The following is a 24,331-nucleotide window of genomic DNA, read 5'->3' on the forward strand; positions in this document are numbered from 1 at the left end:
TATTCGAGGATTCATGGAAGGACATGGATGAAAATGTCATAGAATGGGAAGGTAGTCACAAGTTCCAATCTGTACCAGTAGGGTTAGTGCCCATAGCAACTACCTCAAAGATGTGTTGAAATGTAAACCCAAAGAAGTATCATTGCTTCAACTTCAAGACTCTATTTACTAGGAGACGGTGATGTGTCTTCAAATATTATTATATCCAACTGGTTTTTTTTTCTAAAAAAAGGAACAAGTTTTAGACTCTGTGGTTTTATTAAAAAAGTTAATAAAAATACATGACACATTAAGAAAAAATATATATTGTATAATACATATTATATAATATCTATTAAGAAATATAAGAATCACCTGCCCCAAAGTGTTTTGTTCTAGGCACTACCATGAAGGATGCAAAGAAAGTAAGAAATCTAAATCTTGCCTTTAGGGAGTGCCAACAGGACCAAACTGTCCTCTAATCTGTGGATGGCAGGAGCCAAACAACAGGCTAGAGACAGGAGAGTCAGCAATCAGACAGAGGTTTAACGTCAAAGTGAGAGAAACGGCTTGTATGCAAGGAGGCAAATTAGGCACATGTGCCCAAGGTTCTTGACTCTCCTGTCTTTAACCTGCTGTGTTGCGCTCCAGCCATCCACAGCTTAGAGGCCGGTCTGGTCTGGTCGAGAGGAGTTTACAATCCAGTGGAAGAGAGTAAATGTATAAACATATACTAATTAGAGGCCAGTATTTGAGAGAGTATAATGAAATGTGCCTCACAAATAGTGGTCCTATTTTTTAGTCAGACTTTTCATGGAAGTTTCATGGAAAAGATGGCACAGGAGTTGGATCTTAAGAAGTAGGCAGGATTAAGCCTGGCAGAGGGAAAGGAGGGCACTCCAGGAGGGCCAAGCAGTATGGCAATTCCCCACTCCCTCTCCCTTTCCTTCCCCTCTCTGTTCCCCCTCTCTCCCCCCTCTAATCTTTGGTCAAGCTGCTTCTATAAAGTGTAACTCTCCCCACTCCTCTCAGTCTATCAATCAATCAATCAATCAACATTTATTAAGCACCACTGTGTGCAAGAGAGAAAAAGACAAAAGTGGAACAGTCTCTGACCCTGAGAAGCTTACAGTCTAGCCTGGAGAGACAACATGTATACAAAAAAGCACATATAGAATAGATATAAGGTAATTTTGGAAAAGACTTCATGTGAACTTGGCACATGAACTGAGACCTGAAGGCAGCGGTTTCACACCTCTACTATATTCAGGGCACATTTTGAGTGTCACTTCTCAATGAAGCCTCACACAATAGATTTTGACTGATCTTTACTGTCTCCAAACTCTCTTAGCACGTTTAATCTCTGTCACATAGTAGCTGACATTAATTGTTTAATGTGGGTCACTCTTGTCCACCCTCCCAGTTCCTAAACTGTGTTGAGGGAGATACAGAATCATGGATCCCAGGAGCCAGATGGCACCTTAGAAGACATCTAGTTCCAAAACAGAACTGACTTTCTCCCCTCAAGACAATGCCAACAAAGACCACACCACCAGATGTAGCAGTATCAATATAAAAACATTTCTTTGGTTTCCCTATTTTTGTCAGACTTAGCACATACATAATCATTGATTCAGGGAGATTTCCATTCACCCAATCACTCAACCCTGCAACCTCTGGGTTTTATCTTTGCCTTTACATCTCTCCCCCTTCTACGTCCATGTTAATCAATTATTAAATTCTGCCAGTTCTATTTCTACAGTATTCCTCTCTAACCTAGCCTCTCCTTTCTCTTGAAACTGTGACCACAGACTCGCATTACCATGCAATACAATCAAGTCTTACTGTCTAATTTTTCCTTAGCCCAATTGCTCTCCCCTATAATCTGTCCTTCACACACTCCCAGTAATCTTCCTCATGGGCAGATCTGATTGTGCCACTCTGCTCAAGATGCTTAGTTACAGCAGACTTTTTTTTTGTCTGTTAAAGCCCAAGTGCCAGTCTGGCATTCCAGGCCTGCTCCACCCCCAACTTCAAATGTATTGTGATCTAGATATAGTGGATTCCTAGTCATTTTGTAGACTAGACATACCTCCTATTTCTTCATTCTGTGGGTCTGGAGGTTCCTCTCTTCCCCATCTCTGCCCTTTGAAAGCTTAGCCAGCCTTCAGATTCCAGCTCAGATGCTGTCTCTTCTCCCAAGCTTTCACTGACCCTTTAGCTTCCTTTATTGGAAGAAATCTTTCATTTCATAGGAACTCACACAGAACTTTGGACCTTTTATGTGCCTGTGGTCTATTCTGTACAGACTATACTTATTTATTTGTGTTACGTAGGACTGTGATCTCTACAGGGTAATAACCTATCTTAATTACCCTTATCTCTCCCTTCACTTTGACCTTTGCTCTAGAATATGGGGATTTGTGCTTAGTAGGTATATGAAATTGTTTTTGAATGAATCCCATTAATTTACTTTACAAAATTGAAGACAAAAGGTAAGAGATACAATCTACCTCCTGTATCCCTCTCAGGACCCAGCCCCATGTTTGGTTTATTGCAGGTAATGAATAAGAGCTTTTTGACAGACTGGCTAATGGAAATATTTCATGGGATTTCTTTTCCCCTTTAAACTCTAATTCTTTGAGATTGTGATTTCATGTGGATGTTCACTCTACTTAACCACAAAATATGGCACAGGGTTTAATAATTTCTATGGCCAAGACATTATGCCGTTGGTGATACTCTGGTATGCCACTGGTGACCAGCCTCTCTCAACTTGGCTAAGTTGGTCATTGGCTGATATCAATCAGTCAATCAGCTATCAAGCATTTGTTAAGGGTTTACTATATGGCAGGCATACTGTGCTGGGAATACAAAGTAAGCAAAACTAGTCCCTGTCCCCAAAGAGCTGATAGTCTACTAAGGGGAGAAGCAAAGGCTATTGCCAGGCAAGTACCTGAAGTCTTTCCAGGTTGGCAAGGAATTTGTCTTTCAGAGATTTTGCTCCAGGGATGGGCAAATGGAAATCCATAGGTCCAATAATTATTTTATTTATATGCATTTATATATTTTATATGTATTTATGTCCACATATCATGTGCACATGCATATATACACATATATACTTATATATGTGTATATAAAAATCTATACATTTATGAAAGCTGATTAGGATTATAAGGCCAAAAGTCTGGCTTTTGAGAAACCAGGTACCCCTTCAAGCCATGAAGAAGTGTTAGCATATGGCTTTAGTAAAAGATTTCTGATATTCACCATATCAAATGCAAATTCCTCAAATAACCTGCTGAAAGCAGAAAAAGATTTACTTCAAAAAGACCAGTTCCCAGCATCAAGTAAGCATTACAATCCTAGAGAATTAAACACACACAAAAGAAGTTGTAGAAAATGAGAGGAATGGTCCTTTTCTTGCTTTTTGATCCTTAAAGCATGATTGGACTTCTCAGAAGTTTCTAGGCTATAATGAAAAATCCTTGAGTTGTGACAGTTGAATGGTCTGTGTTACCTGGGATTTAATTGCACTGATCTTACTTCTAGTACTGGTCAGTCAAATACATTAAGGGAAGAGAGAAAGAGAGAGCAGAAAACAACCTTAGGGTATGCAGAGAATATGGATCAGAGAGGAGCTACAAAATTCATCATGTTTAGAGAGAGAATCTCTGTCTTTGGTTATGTTAGACTTTCCTTTTCAAAAAATAGTAGTTAATTCAAAACAGCTAATTTTAGAAGTTTTACTTGCCAATGATGTTCATTTTTATTAGGCAAGGGCAAGACAGAGGACTCAGAGCACATTTGGAAGCATCCTTCCATAAGATTCTTTCTGGGATTTGAAACACAACTTAATTTGGTCCCAAAGCTGCAATATCTTCAGTTCATGTTAGATAATTTTCATTTTCCATTAAGAAGAATCTCAGTGATGAGGAAGTAAACATCAGTGGGGCCAGTAATAATTGTCTTTTAATTATATGTATTTATACATGCATATATTTTTGTTTAGTTATTTCAGTTGTGTCTGACTCTTCATGACCCTGTATGGGATTTCTTGGCAGAGATACTGGAGTAGTTTGCTGTTTCCTTATCCAGCTCATTTTACAAATGAGGAAATGAGGCAAACAGGGTTAAGTGGACTTGCCCAGGGTCACACAACTAGAAAATGTCTGAGGTTATATTTAAACTCAAGGAAGAAGAGTCTTCCTGACTCCAGGGTGGGCACTCTATCCACTGTGTCGCTTAGATGCCCTATCTGTACATATGTATGTATGAATACATATACATGAATATTGTGTGTGTGTGTGTGTGTGTGTATGAAAGCTGATTAGGATCACAGAGTCTAGAGCTAGAAGTGATCTAACAGAAAATTTTCACTTCATAGAAAAGGAAACTGAGATCTAGGCAGATAAAATGTAGCAGGTCCCTTGACTCTAAATTCAGTGTTCTTTTCATTATATTATATCAGGTTGCCTCATTGTCATACCCAAATGTGACTTGGAATAACTTTAAGCTTCTTGAAGAGAGGGAGCATTTACCCAGCACAATGTTTCACACATACCCTATGCTTAGTGTTTATGGATGTAGATAAACTTTGAATACCTTCTTATCTAAATAAATACCTTAATCTAGAAAATAACTCAAATACTCAATCTCAGTTCACCCAAAAGGCCACACCATTCCCCAAATCCCTTTCTACTTTAGCAAAGAAACTGTGTGAGGGTTTATTATCTTTAAGAGCTCTCACTCTTATTGATGCCAATTCAATTGTTGAAGTTCATCTTTCATTCTCAAAGAGGCCCATGACATCAGGAAAGTGATACCAAGACTTGCATTTAAGTGAAGGAGGGCTGTGCAAAGTCACCATCCTTACTTTCTCATCTGGGTCCAGTGGTCAGGACAACTGGAGATGGCCCCTAGTCAATTCAATATGGAAGGTAAGGAAGAGGAGCTGGGTCCTAGTAATCCGCTGCCAGGCCTTGCTGCAGACATAGAGACAGACAATTGACTTCCTTATAGCTCTCCTTCTCAATCCTGGCACACTGGAGATTTTTTCTAGGCATGTCACCTGATTGTCAGCTGCCTTTAAAGTTCAATTTCTCTCTAGTATGTTTAGCATGTGTCAGTTACCTCTGGGTGTCTAAAAAGCTTTCACTGTCAGAGGCTGGGAAACGAGCTGCTCTCTGTAATGAAACACCAGCATTTGGTCCTGCTGTGGGTAGAAATCGCAGCTTGGAGGTGTATGGTGATTCTCAGACTAGGAGGGACATCAGTTTTCTAGTGAAAGCTAAAGAGACCCTTTTAAAAAGGTTTTTATAGACCAAGGGGAAAGCAACCAGAGTCACTGGTTACTTTTCTATTTCTTTGTGAGCTGCGATAGCCATGTACTCTGATTGGAAGCAAAAGCCAAGACATCCAAGGTGTATGAGCTTCCTTCTCATTCACTCATGTGTGAATGCATTGTCATTCATTTGACAAACATGTAGTAAGTGTCTACTGCACGTAAAACATGCATATTCTAGGTGTGCTAGGTGCTGAGAGAAATACAAAGTTGGGCTAAGGTACAGTTCCTATTCTAATGGATAAAACAGAAAACACAGATAACTACCTAGCAGGCATTTGCTGAAAGGACCCATGCCCAAAGAATTTGAATGACTCAAACAAATCCCCAAACTCTAAAGGTTTCCCCCCATCCCTACAGGAGAAGGAGCATATCAGAGGTTCATGCACAGTAGAAAAAAGAAGATAGACCCTTTGGGTGAGAATGCAGACATGACTGAGGGAGGTGAACACATTTTGGGCATAACTGGAGAAGATCCTGCCACAGGCCAACAGCTTTGTAGTCATGAGCACTACTAGTTTTGTGTGGAGGGCTAGAACCCCAGGGCTGGGCTGACTAGAGATGAGAGTGATGGCAGGGGAACGATGTTGGAGTGAGGGAGGGAGGAGACTCCACAGGGAAGGAAGCAAATAATGAGATGTAGCTACTGTTGTATTGATTCTACCCACAGTGTAGGGATACCATTAAGCACTAGACTGTGAGTTTTTTCAGGGACCAAGGAGTGAGGGGTGGGAAGGAGGGGAGAAGAGAAATGGCATAATGGGTTGTATAACCATTGCCTTACTAATGTGGATTGGAAGAAATTCCTTTCCTGTTCTTGGACTTATATTTAAAACTTTTGTTAGCCTGAATGCTTGCAGGGGACTGTCATTTTTTGAGAGGTATAAGCTAGATTCTCTTAGTTCTTGGGGGAATTATGAGTCAGGGCAAAATGAACCAGAGAGGTTATTACGAAACAGAGGTTCCCAAGATATAGCCTGTACCATTTTTCTATCAAAGGTCAGGGCTTGACAGTCAAGCTTCAACTCTAATGCATACTCTTAGATGACAAGTGTAGTAGAGAGGTGAAAAACAAAGTTTTTAATGTTTATTTTGTGCTGGGCTATGCCACTCATATTACTGGTCCAGAGACACTACAGTGGCACTACATTAACATTTTTAAGCCACTTATATAATATTTAAGATGGATATTTAGAGACTTGAAAGATTTCATATACTTCTTAACTTACTCAACTAGTGTTTAAGATGCAGTCTGTTCCCTTGGCAAAACTGGACTTGAGAGACATAATATTATTGTTGATAAATATGAATGTGACTCAGGGTGGCTCTTTGAAAGATCTGTTTAGTTATGTTCAAATGGTGCTTTACAGAGAACAAAAAGAACCCTACCCTTTTTGCCAACAAAAAGCAGATGGTCAAACTATGGGCTTGGCAAAGAAGCTACTGAATGAAGAATGAATATTATTAGCTCAGTGGACATTGGAGCCAGACAGGACCTTGGATTCCCTGTAGGCCACACCTTTGTTTTTATAGACTAGCTTCATTGAGAAAGGGGAAACTTCAAAACTATGGGCGAGGGATAGCTGCTGGTTGCTAAGCAGATGAGGTAAACTTTCTAACTGAAAAAATAGTCATGAGGTTGTAAACCTGTGTCTTCCCTTCTGCCCTTCTCCCATTCCACTCCCAACTCCACTTTGGTCATGGGGATAAGAGCAAGCTAAGAACCCTGAAAGAAGGAGGAAGGAGGGAGGATGGAATTTCATAGTATAGAAGCCCACACGCGGGTTTCCCTTTGTAAACATCTGATTAAAGACAGCAGCGGATGCTAGATGTTCTCTCTATTACAAGAGACAGAAAGTTTCAATAAATGAAAAGTTTACATTCTTCACTTCATTGTTATGGTTCCCTGAGCGATCAAGCTGTTTCTGGAGTTGGGCATATCTAGTGGGGACAGTTTTTTCCCATGTGGATCAACATGCAGTATTTATGAAACCACTTTACAAATAACTTTTTATCTTTAGCATGTAAATGTAAACTCCTGAGGGCAGGGATTGCTTTGTCTTTGTACCCCCAGTATTTAACTCAGTGTCTTATACACTTCAAAATGTTGTTGAAGATCATACAACAGTCATTGAACATTTATATTAAACACCTAGGAAAGGGGGGAGGAGGGGGATAAACTTTTATAGAGTGTATCCTGTGTGCCAGGCACTGTGCTAAGTGCTTTACAAATATTATTTCATTTGACCCTTACAACAACTCTGAAAGACGGGTGTAAAATACCCATTTTACAGTTGAGGAAAATGAGTCAAACAGGTTAAGTGACATGCCAAGACAAAAGACAGTTCCTATTCTGAAGATACTCACAGTTAACTGGGGGAGATAACATGCAGATAACTGTACGAAAACAAGCTATATACAGGATAAATCGGAAGTACAAGACCTATATCTGGTGGGGAGTTAGAGGCCTTATAGGGGCAGCTAGGTAGCACAGTGGATAGAGTGCTAGGCCTGGAGTCAAGAAGACCTGAGTTCAAATCTGACCTCAGATACTTACAAGCTATGTGACCTTGAGTAACTCACTTTACCCTGTTTGCCTCAGTTTCCTCATCTGTAAAATGAGCTGGAGAAGGAAATGGCAAACTACTCCAGTATCTTTGCCAAGAAAACCTCAAATGGCGGGGTCATGAGGAGTTCTACGTGACTAAATACTACTGAACAACAAACAATAATCCATTCGTGTCAAACTCAAATAGAAATGGATCTCTGTGAGCTGCCCTGTTGGCTTAGAAAACTACAAATTAACATTATCTGTTGTATTGTATTTTTGTTTAATTTATTGAACATTTCCCAATTACATTTTAATCTGACTCAGACTATACAAAAGAATTTTTGCAACTGCATGGGAGCAAGTTTGACTCCTCCACTCTAACCTAAACCTGTCATTTTGCACGTGAGGGAGATGAGACCAAGAGAAATGAAATAACTTGTCGATTGTCACGTGGAGTAGAGATGGGAACCCAGAGGTTCTTCTACCTGCACAACACTGATGACCACATCAGCTGGTGTAACCAGGGAGCACATTGAACGGGCATTCTTCTATTCTAAGCCATGCCATAGCTTGGACACAAATCACTTTTATAAATGCCATACATCCTGGGAAGTTTCTAACTCAAGAGAAATGAGTATTTTGGTTTAGAAAGAAAAGTGAGAATTCAGGGATGAATGATAAAAGTTGATGCCTAGTAAGAGTAGGTGCCACATTAGACTTAGGGGATAAAAACGAAGGTGCCACATTAGACTTAGGGGATATATCTTGGAATCTTACACCGTAAGGTATCTTTCTTTAATAGCATAAAACGAAAGTTGTCAAATTTCTCAATAATTGATGTTTGCATTTCCTAAACTAATTTGGCATCGAATACTTTGGGACTTTAAACATAGTGGTGAAATCCAAAATAATCTAGGTTTAAGAAATGGGTATTAGGAAAATTTTGTAGCAGAACAGAGGAAATGAAACTTACATTTATACTGGAAAACTGCTTCTCATAATTCATATTTTTAATACATGAGTAATTTTAAAAGAAAAACATCAGTGGCATGAAATCTTCTCACAGAACTCCTATTCCCATTGTCCTAAAATATTAGGTTTCTGTGGAATTGTTTGGGAGGTGTTGATATTTTAATAATTTTATTTAATAAATAATAAGTAGAATAATTAACAAAATTCTGATATTTTAATGAAGAGTTCTTGTTGTAAAAATCAGTATTGATTGGCCATATTATCTATGCCTTATGTAATTCTGTTGGGTCGAGATCACCTCTTGGTCCTAGAATTGTAAGGCATCGTGCTCACAAATCAAGAAATCTTTGCTCTTCACCCAGTTTGGACACTAACTATTCAGCCTATGGCAAATCATTTTCCCTCCCTTATCCTCAGTTTCCTCCTCTGTAAAATGGGGGGGGGGGGAGAAAGAGAAAAAGAGAGAGAGAGAGAGACAGAGAGACAGAGAGAGAGAGTGAGACAGAGAGAGAGAGAGTGAGAGACAGAAAGAGAGAGAGAGAAGGAGAGAGAGAGAGATATCTTTTGGCACTAATATGCATTGATTTTAAGATTCTTATCAGACTCTACAGAACTTACCAAGTGAAATGCAAATCTATTAAGTGACTGCAAATGTCACAGCATTCAGTGCCTTTTCTCTAGCTGTCCTGCAGCTGTCTAATGAGGCACAGACATGTCTGAAATAAACAGAAGACATGTCTTCTTAATATATTTATTAGTTTTCTTCTCTATAACTGGAAAAATCATGTCTGGGAGAGAGGGTGACTGATGGACCACGTGGCATGTTCAAATGACAAACTGACTTCCTATGTGACACTTGACAAGTGAGGGCCTAGAAAGTGGACCTGGTTCTGCAAGAGAATCCCGCAAGGACTTATTTGTGAATTCCTGTGCCACTCAAGAAGCGATGATAAGAGCCTCACCTCTGACTGAGGGTTGTTGTTGTCTTAAAATATAGTTTCCAATTTTAAAATCCTCCATCAATCAAGATTTCTGAACTGTTGAACATGTATGGCACTTGGATAGTGTACTGGTTAGAAGGCTGGACTTGGAATTAAGACCTGGATTCAAATCTTACTTGTTAATTCCTGGTGGTGTGACCCTGAGCATTCCCTTGCTTCTGTCTTCAGTTTCCTCATCTGTAAAATGGGGATAACAACAACCCCTACTTCAAGGTGAGTAGTGATGCTTCTGGGAGCTCAGAGACATGCAGGCTTGAAAGCATCATGGTGATTTGAGCTATTTCCTTGCTCTTTACTTGCCCATCTCATTAGACGACATTGAACTTTAACTGGATGTTGACTTCGACAGTTCCCCTTAGACAGGCTTTCAGAGTCATTCCTCCTGGGATTCAGAGCTGCACGAACCTTGGACATCATCTCATCTCCATCTCCTGCCTTTGTCCAGGCTCCTCCCTCCTCCTCCCATTGGCCCTGGCCTGGCATATCTTCTCCCTTCACTTCTGCCTCTTAGAGTGCCCAGTTTCCTTCAAAGTTCAGCTCCAACAAGACTTCCTAACCAGGCCTCTCCTGCCTCCCCTCCCCAATCACCTGTGCCTACTTTTGTATGTGCACGTTAGCTCCCCCTCTTGGAACGAAGGGAGCAAGCATTATTAAGCACAGTCAAGCACTGTACTAAGCACTGGGGATACAAATAGATCTAAAATATAGAATATAAACTCCTTGAGGGCAGGCGCTCTTTCATTTTGATCTTTGTATCTTCAGTTCCTTGCATAGCATATAGTAGGTGCTTAATAAATGTTTATTTCTTGGTTGATTTACAAATGCTTATTGCTTGAACCAGACAGGTTGAGAGGGGTACAGAAAATAGCCAGATAAGAGCCAGAAAGTAGTTAAGAACCATTGGACCTATTGTGGAGACAGTAGGGTTAATCAATCTAATTGAAACTCGAGAACAATACAATACTCAGTCAACACCAAAGGATAAGTAGATGAAATGTGCCAGCTAGGGCTAACAAAGGCCAGTTAGAGAGCCCAAGATACAGAGATTACTTTAGTGGTCCGAGGCATCTCCAATAGAACAGTTTCAATCTGATGTCTAAAGGAGTGAACCTAAAGATGAGGCCCAGATGAGAAAAGACTTGGGTTGGCAAGACAAAGACTGGAGGCAGAAGTAGGGTGTGAGAAGAATGTGGAATAACTCCAAGGACTGGGGCTTACAAGAAGGGTCTGAACACTGGCAAGGATAATCACCACTAAGAATTCCTAGAAGAGAATGTCTAACATTTTCAACCCTTGCGCAGCTGACTGAGTAATGAGGCTGCCTGTTTGTAATTCAACTGGACTATAAAGGATTTGTAGTTCCGAATTCTCTCATGCTGTAGTTTTTTATGTGAATTACTGGAAAATCATGAGAAGAAGAATTGGGTAAGGAGGGAGTCCTCCTGGAGAACAGAAAGTAGAAAAACCAAGGACCCAAGTGGGTTGCTGTAGGAACTCAGCTTTCCTTTTTATCACATTTTCTTGACTTTCTTTTCAAAATGGAGTATTTTAGTAAGGGAAGAAAGAGGATGCAAGTCAATATTATTTTAATAATTATTTTAATATATTATCATTATATTATTTTAAATAATTTATATAAAAATTTATTTTTTAAAAAAGGGAAAAACTGGAAACACCTCATTGGAGATTATACGTTTCCCCATAAATGTAAAATAAATGAATGTGAAACAAAATATTTATGAACAACAGAGCCCTTGAAACACCTCAGTGACTTCCCATCCATCAATAAGATAATTGGATTTAAGCAAATCTAGCTCCATCTTTGATTTGGTCACAGTAGAAGATATCTGGGCATCACTTTCAGTCTGGTAACTCATTACTCATTTATAACTGTCGGAACCAACCAGGAAATGAAGGCTATAATAACACAACCATGGCAAAGGGACAATTATATTTGAATTTACATGTTTTCCAAATGAGGGATGTTACCAGACATGTTGAGTTTTTTGCCAATGGTAGTGGGGTGGGGGTGGAGTTAGAAACTTTTCTCACTGAGCTCCACATTCACATTTTGAAACCGGTTGTGCTCAAAATCTTTTTCTGGGCTCAACTGTTGAATTTTTATCAGACCACCTGTCAAAGTTAAATATATTTCATTTTGGTTTAGATTTGCTACAAAATGTACATGCTCCAGATTTCTGTGAAGCTCTACCAGTTTTGTAAAGTTCTCTTTTTTCCTTCTCTAAATTCTTGTCACCCTCATTCGACTCAGTGTGTTGAGTGTATATGGTGTTATATCTGTATACTAATAACAGAATGCTGTACAAATATAGTAAAATGAAGAGGAGAATGATTATTGATGACCTTTAACAACTTGGCTTTCTGATGGACACTTGTCATTTTAACACTCATCTCATTCTGCTTTTTTCTCTTCATTGTCCTTTTATTCCTCTATTTAGGATATTAAGGTACTTATATTACTTCAATAGGTCAAAACAAGTCAAAAGTTTTGCCATCAAATAATATGAAATTCAATTGTTGAATAATAGGATTGGAAGACTCTGGAGGATAGGGTGTGATCTTTTGGTCTTTGCCAAGTTTAACTCTGTAGGTGCCAAGATGTGGTCACACCCAGTGGGTGCCTTAATAACTACCATTCTCAGTATGAAAGGGGAAAAATGTACCAGAAAAAGCAATTTAGCATCCTCTAGATTTCTCTTCCCATCCTTCCCCCTCTCTCTAAAAAAAAGAAAAAAAAGAAGCAAGAGGACATGTGTTACATTAGAGAAGACTGGACTTGTAGTTAGAAGACCTGAGTGTGAATCATGGGGCCCTACCCCTTGGTACCTTCCCTAGCTGGGACAAGTCAGTTCACCTGTCTGGATCTCAGAGTTCCTCACCTGCACAAGGAGGGACCTAGACTGGATAATCTAGCTCTACAGTCCTAAATCAAGAAAGGAACTTGAAAAGACGTTTCTAGAACTGTAAATGGAAACACCACAAAATAATCAAAAATGGATGTTGCCAAATTAGAAAGAACACTCATGACCTTAAAAAAAGAGATGTAAGACAGTCCCTCTTTCTGCTCCGTCCCCACCCACTCCTTTACAGAGATGAGAGGTCTGTGAATGTGCAACATTGCATTTATTTTCAGATTTTTAAAAATTATTAATTTATTATTAGTTATTTTCTCTCTCTCTTTAAAAAACATTCTTTGTTATATAGGATAGTTCTCTGGGATGAGGAAGGGGCAAATTCAGGAGATGTAAAAACAGGAGATATCAATAAAAACTTATTTTAAAAAAAAGAAATTACTTGCTTCCTAGGCTGGTGGATTCTCAAATGATGTAAAGATTTCCCATTCCAGGATGTATCCAACAAACTAATAAAATAAAATGTTTTTCCCAAGCTATTCCAGGTATAGACATACTTTTCCCTCCTTGTATGTACCAACACAATATTGCATTTTTTCTAGAAACTTCTTTCTAAGTTGAAAAAAAGAATTTGGGTGAGCCAGACTGACAATTTGGGAATTTAGAATGACTTTACAATAAATAAGAAGAGCTATCACTAAATGGAGACATGCTTTTGAACAGCTCATTTAATTTCCTCATCTGAAATATGAGTCAGGATAGATAATTTTTCTATCTTCATTTAAAATAAAACTGATATTTTTTGTTTTTACATCACATACCCAATGCATCCATTATCCCTTTGTCTTCCAGAGGGCCAAACCCCATAAGAAAGGCTAAAAAAAAAGAAAAAATTCAACAAAACCACTGAAAAAGTAGGCCATTCTATATGCACTATTTCATACCCATAGTCCTCTACCTCTTAAAGAAGGGAGGAAATGTCTCCAAGCTATTCTTTCAGTTAGAGAAAATCTATCATGAAAATTCTGTAAAAGAGCGATTGTGGGGTAGCGAATAAATGAGGGCAAATGCAATTGAGAGAAAACAAATGATTGAGCAACAGAAACAGTCATTTGGATGTTTGGCTAAGACAGCCATTCAGCTCAAGGGAGCAAACATCTGTTAAAGGATGAACAACTTAATTGAGGCTAATTGAAAAGCAAGTTTAGACCTAATGCAGTCATCATTGAAAATGATGAATGAGGGTTAAATGTGGGATGACCAAGAGAAAACTATTCCTGCTGATAGAATTTCCTAGTTAGTCATCCTAAAGTCTTTCACTGCTAATGAATGGCTTGCCCTCTCAATTCTTACCTAGCCTTCAACCACTGAATGGGTGTTGCCTCAGACAAACTGAGACCTGGGATAGAACTGAACTTAAAGAGGCCAAGGTCCCCCACGGCATTTGTGGTCTTGGCCAGTTGTCCTGACCTATGTCTTGCCACTGAACTCTGATGACTCTAAAGGAGAGAGTGAGGCTGATGACTTTGCACAGCTCTGCCTCATTTAAACCCAATTTACTTGCAAGCCCAAATATTACCGTCCTGATGTCATTGGTCCTCTTTGAGAATGAAGGGTGTACAACAAATGACAACAGCAAGCTTGTCCTAAGGAGTTCAGTCTAGGATTCAAACAAGGTGTTAATGTTTAGATCCATTATTTTAAGAAATAGCTTGGCCCATTGAATAGATGAATAGTTTCTTTTGGTCACCATGTTAAACAGCAATATTTGCAAGGTCTTGAGTTTAAATATTGACTTCCTTTTTACTCTGTTTCCTTGGGCAAATCACTTAACCTTATTGGGGTCTTAGTGTCTTCCTCCATGACATGTGAGAGGTAGACTAGGTCATTTTCTATATCCCTTCTAGCCTTCTGGCACTATAGACTATGATCCTACAATAGTGTAACTGCTTCTTTTTATCTATGATGGCATCATTTTGCTACCTTGGAGATAGAGGAATTTTGGAAATTCAGAGACTGTTTACTGTAGTGCTTCATTAAGGGAAAGTTTTCTTGGGAAGAGCCAAATGATTCTGCTTCTGTCATCAATGTATAAAATGTGGAGCAGAAAATGCTTTACAAGTATAGTAATTGGGAAAAAAGTAGAAACACACAGAATCTCATTAGAAGCTTGTTATAAATTAAATCTTTGAAATAGAATTAAATGAAAGACAGACAATATGGCATCTGCTCATTAGGGTATACTGACCACCAACAGACTCAGGCCTAAACTCTTGTATTTTTTATAGCTGCCTCAAACCCAGGGAGTAGAGACTAACTGATTATACATTACTAATGTCAGGATTTCTGGAGACTTTATAACTGGACACTTCATATTTTGGCCAGTGGAGACAATACTCTGCTTTCACCCAGAACTTATAGGATTTTGATACTTTACGAATCATCCACAGTGTTCCTTAAGTATTGGCTTTCCTTTACCTATTCCCCTGTTAAAGAGTACAATGAAAGCCATGTATTATTGTAAGTTCCATTGTTAGAGTGGAGAGGTGGCATGAAATGTTCCATGAGCCCTCGATTTGGAGCCAGAGGTCTCAGGTTCAAATCCTGGTTCTGTCATTTACTCAGCCTGGGTGACATTGGTCAACTCACTTAATCTCCAAGTCTCAGAAAATCATATGAAAATCAAGTGTCTTGGACTAGATTTAATTTCTAAGATTCCTTCAAGTTCTATGATCTTATCCTTAGCAATCTAGCTTCTGACCTCACCACTCTACTGAGACTGTTCTTTCCAGTGTTATCAGTGATTTCTAGATTACTAAGTCCAAAGGCCTTCTCTTACTCTTCACTCTGGGATCTTCAGCTTTTGACTCTGTCAACCTGTCTTTCCTCCTACATATTGTCTCTTCTCTTGGCTTCCACAGTATGAGCTTTTCTTGGTTCTCCAACTCATCTGGCTGGACCTTCTCAGACTCCTTTGCTAGATCATCATTTGTCTCCATGAATGAGATATCCCCAAATCTCCTATCCTAGGGCTTTTTCTCTTTATTTCTTCTTCTTGTGGATGAGAATTACAGCAGATCACTTGAAAGTACAGAGAGAAAATTGAGAGTGAGCTAAGTGACATCGCTAATGATATGGATATTGATATCAGAAAGGTTCTTTATTCCTAATGTTTCAAAAACAGAAAGCAAAGTTTTCTCTGTGAAAATGAAATATTACATGTAGAGTAATAAGGAGAATGGAAACTGGGAGAGAAAAATCTTTGTATTATATTTCTTGGATAAGGGTTTGGTATCTAAGGTATCTAAATAAATAACAGAAATACGTAAGACCAAAAACTATTTCCAGTATCCAAAGGATATTAACAACTACTTCTCAAAAGAAGAATTACAAACTCTTAGCAACTATATGAAAAAAAATCATTCAAGCAATCAATTTATTAAATGTCTACTCTGTGTTAGGCCCTATGCTAGAGACTGGAGATATAACATTAAGAATGAACAGCTCCTCCTCTTAAGGACCTTACATTCTAATGCGGGAAATAAGGAATACATATAAAAACAAATATAGTCACTCTAAAAAATAAGTAGCCAAAAGATACAAACAAATCTTTCTCCAAAGAACTGCAAACTATTTATAACCCTATGAAAGAATTTTCCAAATTACTAATAAAAAGAGAAATGCAAATCAAAATAATGCTGAGGTTTTACCTCACATCAGGCAAACAATATACATAATGACTGCAACAAAATAAATAGAAAGGAGTGCATTCCAGGCATGGTGGATGACCAGTGTGACTGTATGGAGGTAGGAAATGTAATGAATGAGGAACAGAGAGAAGTCTGGCTGGATAGAAGAGTACAGGAAGGAGGAATAAAGTCCAATGAAGACGGAATGGTAGGTTGGAACCAGATTACATGGGACTTTGTGTTAGTATTGAGCTACAAGAAATGTTGAGTATGATGAAGACAGAGAAGCATAGAGAGATCTCCACAGATAGATGCAAAGCGAAAAGAGTCAAAAATCAACCACAGTAACAACAATGGAAAGAAGAACCATCACAAAACAATAACAAAGGAATGTTGTGAAATTATAAAGGACAAATGACCCCAAAGAAGAAATAGCAGCCATGAGTAGTTACTTTGTATACGTGGAGGGTCATTGGTGTGAAACATTGTATACAGTATCAGATTTCTTTGGTGTATGATAGGTTTTGCTGATGTTTTCTCGTCTCCCTCTTTTTCTCTAAAAAATTCTGTTATATTTATTTCTTAAGTTTAGAATAAAATAAGTAAATTCTATTATAAAGGTTAGATTTCTAGGAAGGGACAGGGGAAGCAATATAATGGAATCTAGGCTATGCAAAACCAAAAGAAATCAATACAGATCTATTTTCAAAAAGGACAGAGCTGAGAGTGGTGGTGCACATGTGTAATCCCTGCTCCCAGAGAGGCAGAGGCTAAGCGTTCACTTGAGTCTGGGAATTCTGAGTTGTAGTAGGCCACCTGGGTTTCTGAACTTAGTCTGGCACCAATGTGGTGAGCCCATGGGTGTGGGAAGGGTTGAGGGTCAGAGGAATTCTCCAGGATACTTAAGGAAGGGAAAACTGTCTCAGGTCAGAAATGGAGCAGGTTAAAACTTTCATGCGGATCAATGGTGGGATTGGGCTCATGAGTGGCCACTGTACTTCTGGTCTAGGTGTAATGGGGAGACCCTGGCAACCTCCCCTCCTAAAAAAAGACAAGAATAATAAAATTAAAAATCTTAAAAGATGAAAAGGAGACAATTATCATTAGTTGGCAAAGTTGCTGCTGGTGATGACAAAAAAAGGAAAAATTTCAGTCAAAACAAGCATTTAAAAATCTTATGCAATGAAGGACCAAGGAGGCTTGACAAATTTAGCCCATCAGTGTCTGGCCCTAAACTCCTCTGTATTTTATGATGAGATTCTGAACTCCCCACTGAATACTTGTTCTCTTGCAGAACCAGCTTTGGACAAAGCTATCACTGAACTTGATGTATTAAGTGAAGATTCACAAAAAAACAGCAAGGTCATCATGCAGTTACTGAGCCAACTTGACACTGTGGACAGTGGACAAAGCTCGAGAAATTGAAGGTGAAGCTGGAAGAGGGGGAGGATCATGCAGTTGTCCAGCTCTTCTCTGCCTCCTTCCAATATTGGTGCAGAGACCATTTGTCATCCAAGCTATCTCTGTAAGAGGTTTTCTTTATAATTTGATAGGTTTATGCTGCTTTTATATTTCTCATGTGGTTTTTATATTTAATATTAGGGGAGAAGAGCCAGTTAATAGCTTGGGAATGATCTATTTTCATCTGAGGTGGCCAATATGGAGATACAGAATTTTCAAACAAGTTTTACATGTTTGATATGCAGGTTGGATATGCTGTGGATTCACAAAGCCAGTATTAAAACAGTGTCTGAGCAGAGAAAATGGTCTACCATGGTGTGTGTGTGTGTGTGTGTGTGTGTGTGTGTGTGTGTGTGTGTGTGTGTGTGTGTGTATGTTGGGGTGGGGGATTGTGATGGTTCCAGCCAGATGTATAGTTATTTTGGTACAGTCTTGACAAGTCCCTCTTTATGAACAAGGGTCTCCAATTGTGAAATAGATAATTTAGGTTTTCAATTTTTCTCCTCAGTCCAAACACTTTTTAAACACCTAACAATGTGCAATATCAATCATACTATAAGGAGGTGGTAGACTTTGATAATTTCATGGAATACAAAGGTGAAAAATTACCTAACTCTTGCCCTCAGGGACTTTACAGTCTAATTACAAGGGTTAACCTTTATTTGTGTCATGGAAATCTGTAGAAATCTAGGAAAGCCTAGGGACTTTTTCTTGGAATCTTATGTTAAAATGCATAAAACTGAATACATAGGGTTACAAAGGAAGCCAATTAAATTGAAATACAGTTATCAAAATATTGATAATAGCTAGCATAGCACTTGACACATGCTATCTCATTTGCTTCTCACAACAACTCTAGGAGGTAGATGCTACATTAAAAAACCAGGTTCTTGAACCTCAGACTAGAAAGCCCTGATCTAATAGAAAAGATATGGCCTATCCAAGCACACAGGAAAGTGTGATAAATAGGCAAAGGAGAGATTTGAAATTAAATATATTCTACTACATTGAGATTCTTTGGATGGTGGGAATAGCTCCCTTTCTACGGTGTTACAGGATTTACATAGCACTTTCCTCACAATAACTGGGGATGAGGGAGGAGAGAGATTAAAGACTATTCAGCCTGTGAACTACACCTTCTTAACTGGCCTGGGCTTCATTCAAACATTTGTTCATTCACTCACTCACTCTTTCATTCTTACATTCATTCATGGATTCATTAGCTCTCTCATACCCAGCAGAGCTAAGTTGTCCTATCAAATGAACCCCTGGCACAGAGGATCTCCCTGGCTCAGTGGTCACAATCCTGGACTTTTGGCCCACTCAGATTGGTTAGCATATAATAGTGATAAAGCTAAACAAGTCCAGATGGAACCAATCTTAAATCAGTCAACTCCTATGCTAGTCTTTAGTTTCTGACCTGGGTTAATGGCCATTTGGCATAAGTTTAATCAGCAGGTAAACCTGAAATTTGGATTATTATCTGGAACAGGTTTACATAAGCCCATTTTCCCATCTAAGGCTGACCTTTGGGTCAAAGCATTAGGCTCAATATTTGCTGTATAAGTTAATTGAAAGAAGTTAGCAAACTGAAAACCTAGAACCAGGGATGGGGAATCTGCAGTCTCCAGGTCACATGTGGCCTTCTAGGTCCTTGGATGTGGCCTTTTAACTGAGTCCAAGTTTTGTAGAACAAATCCTTTTATGAAGGGGATTTTTTTGACTGAAAGTCCTGACCAGCTTTGACTTGTTGACTCCCTGCCTAGTAAGCTTTTCAGTTTATAACTTTTTTTCCCCTATGTACTTCTAGATTTATGTATGAGGAGAAATAGCATAGCCTTCTGTACCATCTCTTCAAAACTCCATAGACATTCTCTAGTTCTAGGATTAGGCCAAGAAGTAAAATAGATTTGTTCTAGGTCCTGAATTGGGGGAGTGACAGGACCAGAGACTTTCCCACCCTTTTTTTGTACCCTCCCCACCCCCTCAAACCCCATAAAGAACTCAAGGCAAAAACTGTCCTGCTTCTGTTGTGCTGGTTACATGAGACAAAACCTTGGAAGCAACTCTTGGAAGAAGAAAGCAACAGTGAAAAGTGCCCATAAAATTTTCAATAAGGAAAAATTTTCAAGCACCCTATTAATGTATCACAGGGCTTCTGAGTAGAGGAACATTCTGTAAATAGCTCTCCAGCTTGCATGTACTACACTCTGGAGGCTGGAGAGACTATATAAAGCAGGTTCTTGTGTGCCTGGCTAAAAGCATGGCCTGCAGCTCTGGTTGGCTCATGAACTAAAGGAAATTTTGAATGTGTTTTTACTTCAGGAAAAAGGCAGCTTTGTGGAAATAGAGCAAGCTGTGGATTTAGAGTCTGAAGACAGAGATAAAAATCTCCACTCTGCTCCTTTCTACCTGAGTGACCTTGGAAATATTATTTCCTGTCATGAGTTTCAGTTCCCTCATCAGTAAAAGAAAGAGATTGGATGGAGAAGATGTAGAAGGAAAGGTCATTCTAGATTGGGGTGGGGAACTGGTAGCCTTGAGGCCACATGTAGACTTCTAGATCTATTAGTGTGGCCTTTAAAGATCTAGAAGTCTACATGTGCTCTCAAGGCCACTGGTTCCCCACTTCTGATCTAGAGGGTCTCTAGATCTAGTCCTTAGGTGCCAGGAGAGCATAAAGTCCCTGAGGGCAAGGATTCATTTTTGTCTTTGTATTTTCCTTCTCAGGCACAGAGCCTGGTACACAGTAAGCATTTGATCAATGAATTGAATATGTGGCAACATGCTTTCTGTGGGAGTTCTATTTTCTAACATGGTGGCCCTGATGTGGACCTTTGTAGTCATAATATTCACTGGGTGGAATGTCTGAATTTTTTAAGCACCCCAAAATAGAAATTAAGACAGCACAGAAGAGACAAGTTCCCCTTGGAGAGAACAGATGAGCACTAGTCTTGTACTTAGGTTCTTCTGAAAGGGAACAAGGCCAAATTCTGCAGGCTGTTTTTTATGAATATAAAATTTAACAAGCCAACAGAGAAATCTTTATAGAGATGTAATATCAACTGAGTAAAAATAGATAAATAAACTCATTTCTCATAATTGAATAGGTTCACTTTTGGTACAGATTTTTTAGGCATTCTAGAGTTTCAAAGCTTATGCAAGAGGGGGCTTTGAGTCAGTTCTGGTAGACATAATACAGCAAGGCTAGGCCTATGACACTGCCTATGTTTCCTACTTTCAGGACTTTTCCAAAGGCAGTGGGTGTCTGAATAAAAGAGGGCAGATATTTTAATCGCTTTATTTGCATAATTCCAAATTGCTTCACAATCTATCCTCTAGGGGCCTATCTTTCCACGTTGACTATCCCCATCTTAGTCAATTTGCTGGGTGGTTGTTTGGATTTCTTTGATTTGTTTTGCTTATTAAGCAAAACATGTGCTAGGAACTGAGGTACTAAGTATTGGAGATGCAAAGAAACATGAAATATGATCCCTGCTCTCAAGGAGTGCACAACATGCAAATGACTATGTACAAATAAGCTATATGCAGGATAAATTGTAAATAATCAGAAGGAGGGTGCAAGAATGAAGAGGGAGCAGGAATGGTGGGATTTTAGCTGGTACTTGTTTTCATTTGCATTTTTCCTACTATAAGTGGTTTAGGGCATTCTCAGTTCCATGAGTGACTCACCATTCATATCAGGGCCCCCTAATTGTGGGTGTTCCCAAGGTTCTGTACTGGACCCTCTCCTGTCCTATTTTCTCCCCTCCTGTCCTGTCCTGTCGCATCCTGTCCTGTCCTGTCTTCTCTCTACTCTCTGTCTCTTTAGTTGTTCTACATTTTCCTCTCAGACGCCCCAAGTTCCTGAATATTATTCTTTTCCTGACTGAACTCAGCCCTAAAAGGGGATAAGCTAGGCACAGCATATTCTAGTACAAGTCCCAGGTCTGCCATTTGTTAGTAGAGCAAACATTTTCCCTTTGGCCTTCAGTGCCTAGTCCATAAAATGAGGTACCTAGATGATCCCAAAGGTTCTTTCTAGATCTCTCAACTTAGGAGCCAACCAGAAAATTTTTCCAGAGCAGTGGAATAGGAAGTCCTGAGTTTCTGTCTGAACTTTCCCACTGACTGACTGGGAGGCCCTGAGCAAGTCCTTTCCCATCTCTGGATCTCAGTTTGCTCTTCTGTAAGATGAGAGGACTGGATGAGATGATAGCTAAGACTGATTCCAGTTCTGAATCCTATGATCTACAGATAAGATTTTCTCACCTAAAAGAGAACATGGATTGACTATTGGCAGTCAGTTCTTACTAAAGCCTAGACCCTGGGCTCGATGGAAGGCTACATGCATTAAAAGAGTCTTCACTCCTAAACCATTTGAACCCAGGTGGTTCAAATATAACCCTATTAACTCTTTCTTCTCCACACCCAGGCCCAGTGAAATTTGGACCCCAGATAACAAATGAGCTTTGCCAGTGCCAGCCCCTGGCACTGTTCTCCCATCTACCTGCTTTTCTGAAGGATTTCAGAAGTATAAGATACGCACTGCCCCATAGTTTGTTTAATGCCTGCTGTCTCTTATGCCCTTGAGTGAAGAATGCGAATATTTCATTAGCTTCTCATCCTGTGTAGTTCATTGTGGCCCACTTATGAATGGGGATCCATGAACAGAGTCCTTTCTCCTAATGGTTTTTAGCTCTCTCTGCTAAGTGATATTTCTTTAAAGGGTGTTTGCTTACATAACATTTTGATCAGGTCTCTGTCTGAGGATCCAGAGTACTGTCTATACAGTTCCCATTCAACCTTCCATAAATTCCTCAGACATAAGTGACCTTTTCCTTCTCTGAGATCTCATAGTCCTTTGAATTTCTCTTTTTTAGTTACTTTCACAGGATGTTATAATATAGAGTCTGAAGAAGTCATCTACCCCAATATCTTTTTTTGACAGATGAGGAAACTGAAGCCTAGAAAAGTTTCACATTCTTAGTACTGTTTTTGCTTATATGCATACTCCAATACCTCCTCTCCCCACTGCCCTGCTCCATTATGAACTCCTCAAGAGCAGGGTCTATGTCTTCTTTTTCTTCATATCCTCAGGAGCAGCTAGGTCTGGTCAAGACTGTTCATAGTAGGCACTCAAGTGAATGCTCATTTAGTTGAATTGAGTTGAAACCTTTCCAGTTGCAGGTCAATCAACTTCTATCCAAGCTCTTCCTGGTCTTGGAGCTAAGCGGTGGCATTATCTTTAGTGTCCTATGTGGCAGTCAGCTGTTGTAACTGCTTTTTATTTCCCATCCACCACTCCACTCTAGAGTAAAAATACTAGTGGTTGATTTCTGATTTAAGGTTCTATCAGCCAATTCAAATTAGAGATGTCAAATATATACATGGAATAGAAACGAAGATTGTTTACTGTCTGGTATTCCCCAAGGGACTTACCTTCATCTCTCTTCCAGATATAACTCTCTTTAGGATAATTTGGGAAAACATAGTCTGCAAAATTGTTTTCCTGATGTCTATGTGGCAATACTTATTTATAGTGATTTGCTCTTAGGAGCAGAAATTTTAATCTTTTAATTTTTAATATTAACAGTTATCCTAAAATAAAAGGGCTTTTCAGGGTAGTATCTTAAATGATGCAGGTAAAGTGATAGAAAAGACTTATTTACTTAACATATGTGACCTTGGGGAAACCACATCAGTACTGGGCTTCTGTGTCCCATCTATCAAATGAGGGATTCAGATTAGACCGTGATCTTCCACCTGCCAGTGGGCTCCCTCTTAACCTACTCCCTTGTATTTAACTTTTGTATATATTTGTATTTATTAACTTTTTAGTTATAGAGCACTTAGCACAGTGCCTGGAACATAGTAGGTACTTAATAAATATGTATTGACTGACTTGTATGCTGTATATATCTTTATGTTTACTTGGACTCAGAATGTAAGCTACTCAGTCAGTATTGTTTCATTCTTTGATCTTATGTCCAGAGAGCCTAGCATAGTGCCTGGCACATAGTAGGCACTTAATATGTGTTTTAATTGATTTATTAGATGATCTCTAGATCCTGAGAACAGCTATCAAGGCATCAGAATCCCTGAGTGAGAAAGTTGTCTAGTTCAACTTGCCCAGATACTTCAGTGGATTAACCATCACTAGAGATTTTAAAGGGAACTGGATGACCATTCATCAGGGACGTTATCATGGAGAGAATGCCAGTGTGGGTTCTGATTGGATTAAATGACTTCATTTTTAAAAATTCAATTTTATTTTATCTTTTAGTTCCAAATTCTCTCCCTCCCCTAAACCTAACCCCTACTCATTGAGAAGGCAAGAAATATAAAATCCATTACAGATACAAAGTCACACAAAACAAATTTACATGTTAGCCATGTTAAAAAAAAAAAAAAGAAAGAGAAAGAAAGAGAAAAAATTGCTTCTATCTGCACCTTGA

The 24,331-nt window shown here is 39.0% G+C and overlaps 1 protein-coding gene across 1 annotated transcript in view; it reads right to left on the reverse strand.

Annotated features, from left to right (window-relative positions):
* Nucleotides 1–24,331, reverse strand: part of SMPD3 (sphingomyelin phosphodiesterase 3) — a 254,762-nt gene that overhangs the window by 112,438 nt on the left and 117,993 nt on the right. The window lies entirely within an intron of this gene.

Source organism: Notamacropus eugenii, chromosome 1 (genome assembly GCF_028372415.1).
Source record: "Notamacropus eugenii isolate mMacEug1 chromosome 1, mMacEug1.pri_v2, whole genome shotgun sequence".
In the NCBI taxonomy this organism is placed as follows: Eukaryota; Metazoa; Chordata; class Mammalia; order Diprotodontia; family Macropodidae; genus Notamacropus; species Notamacropus eugenii.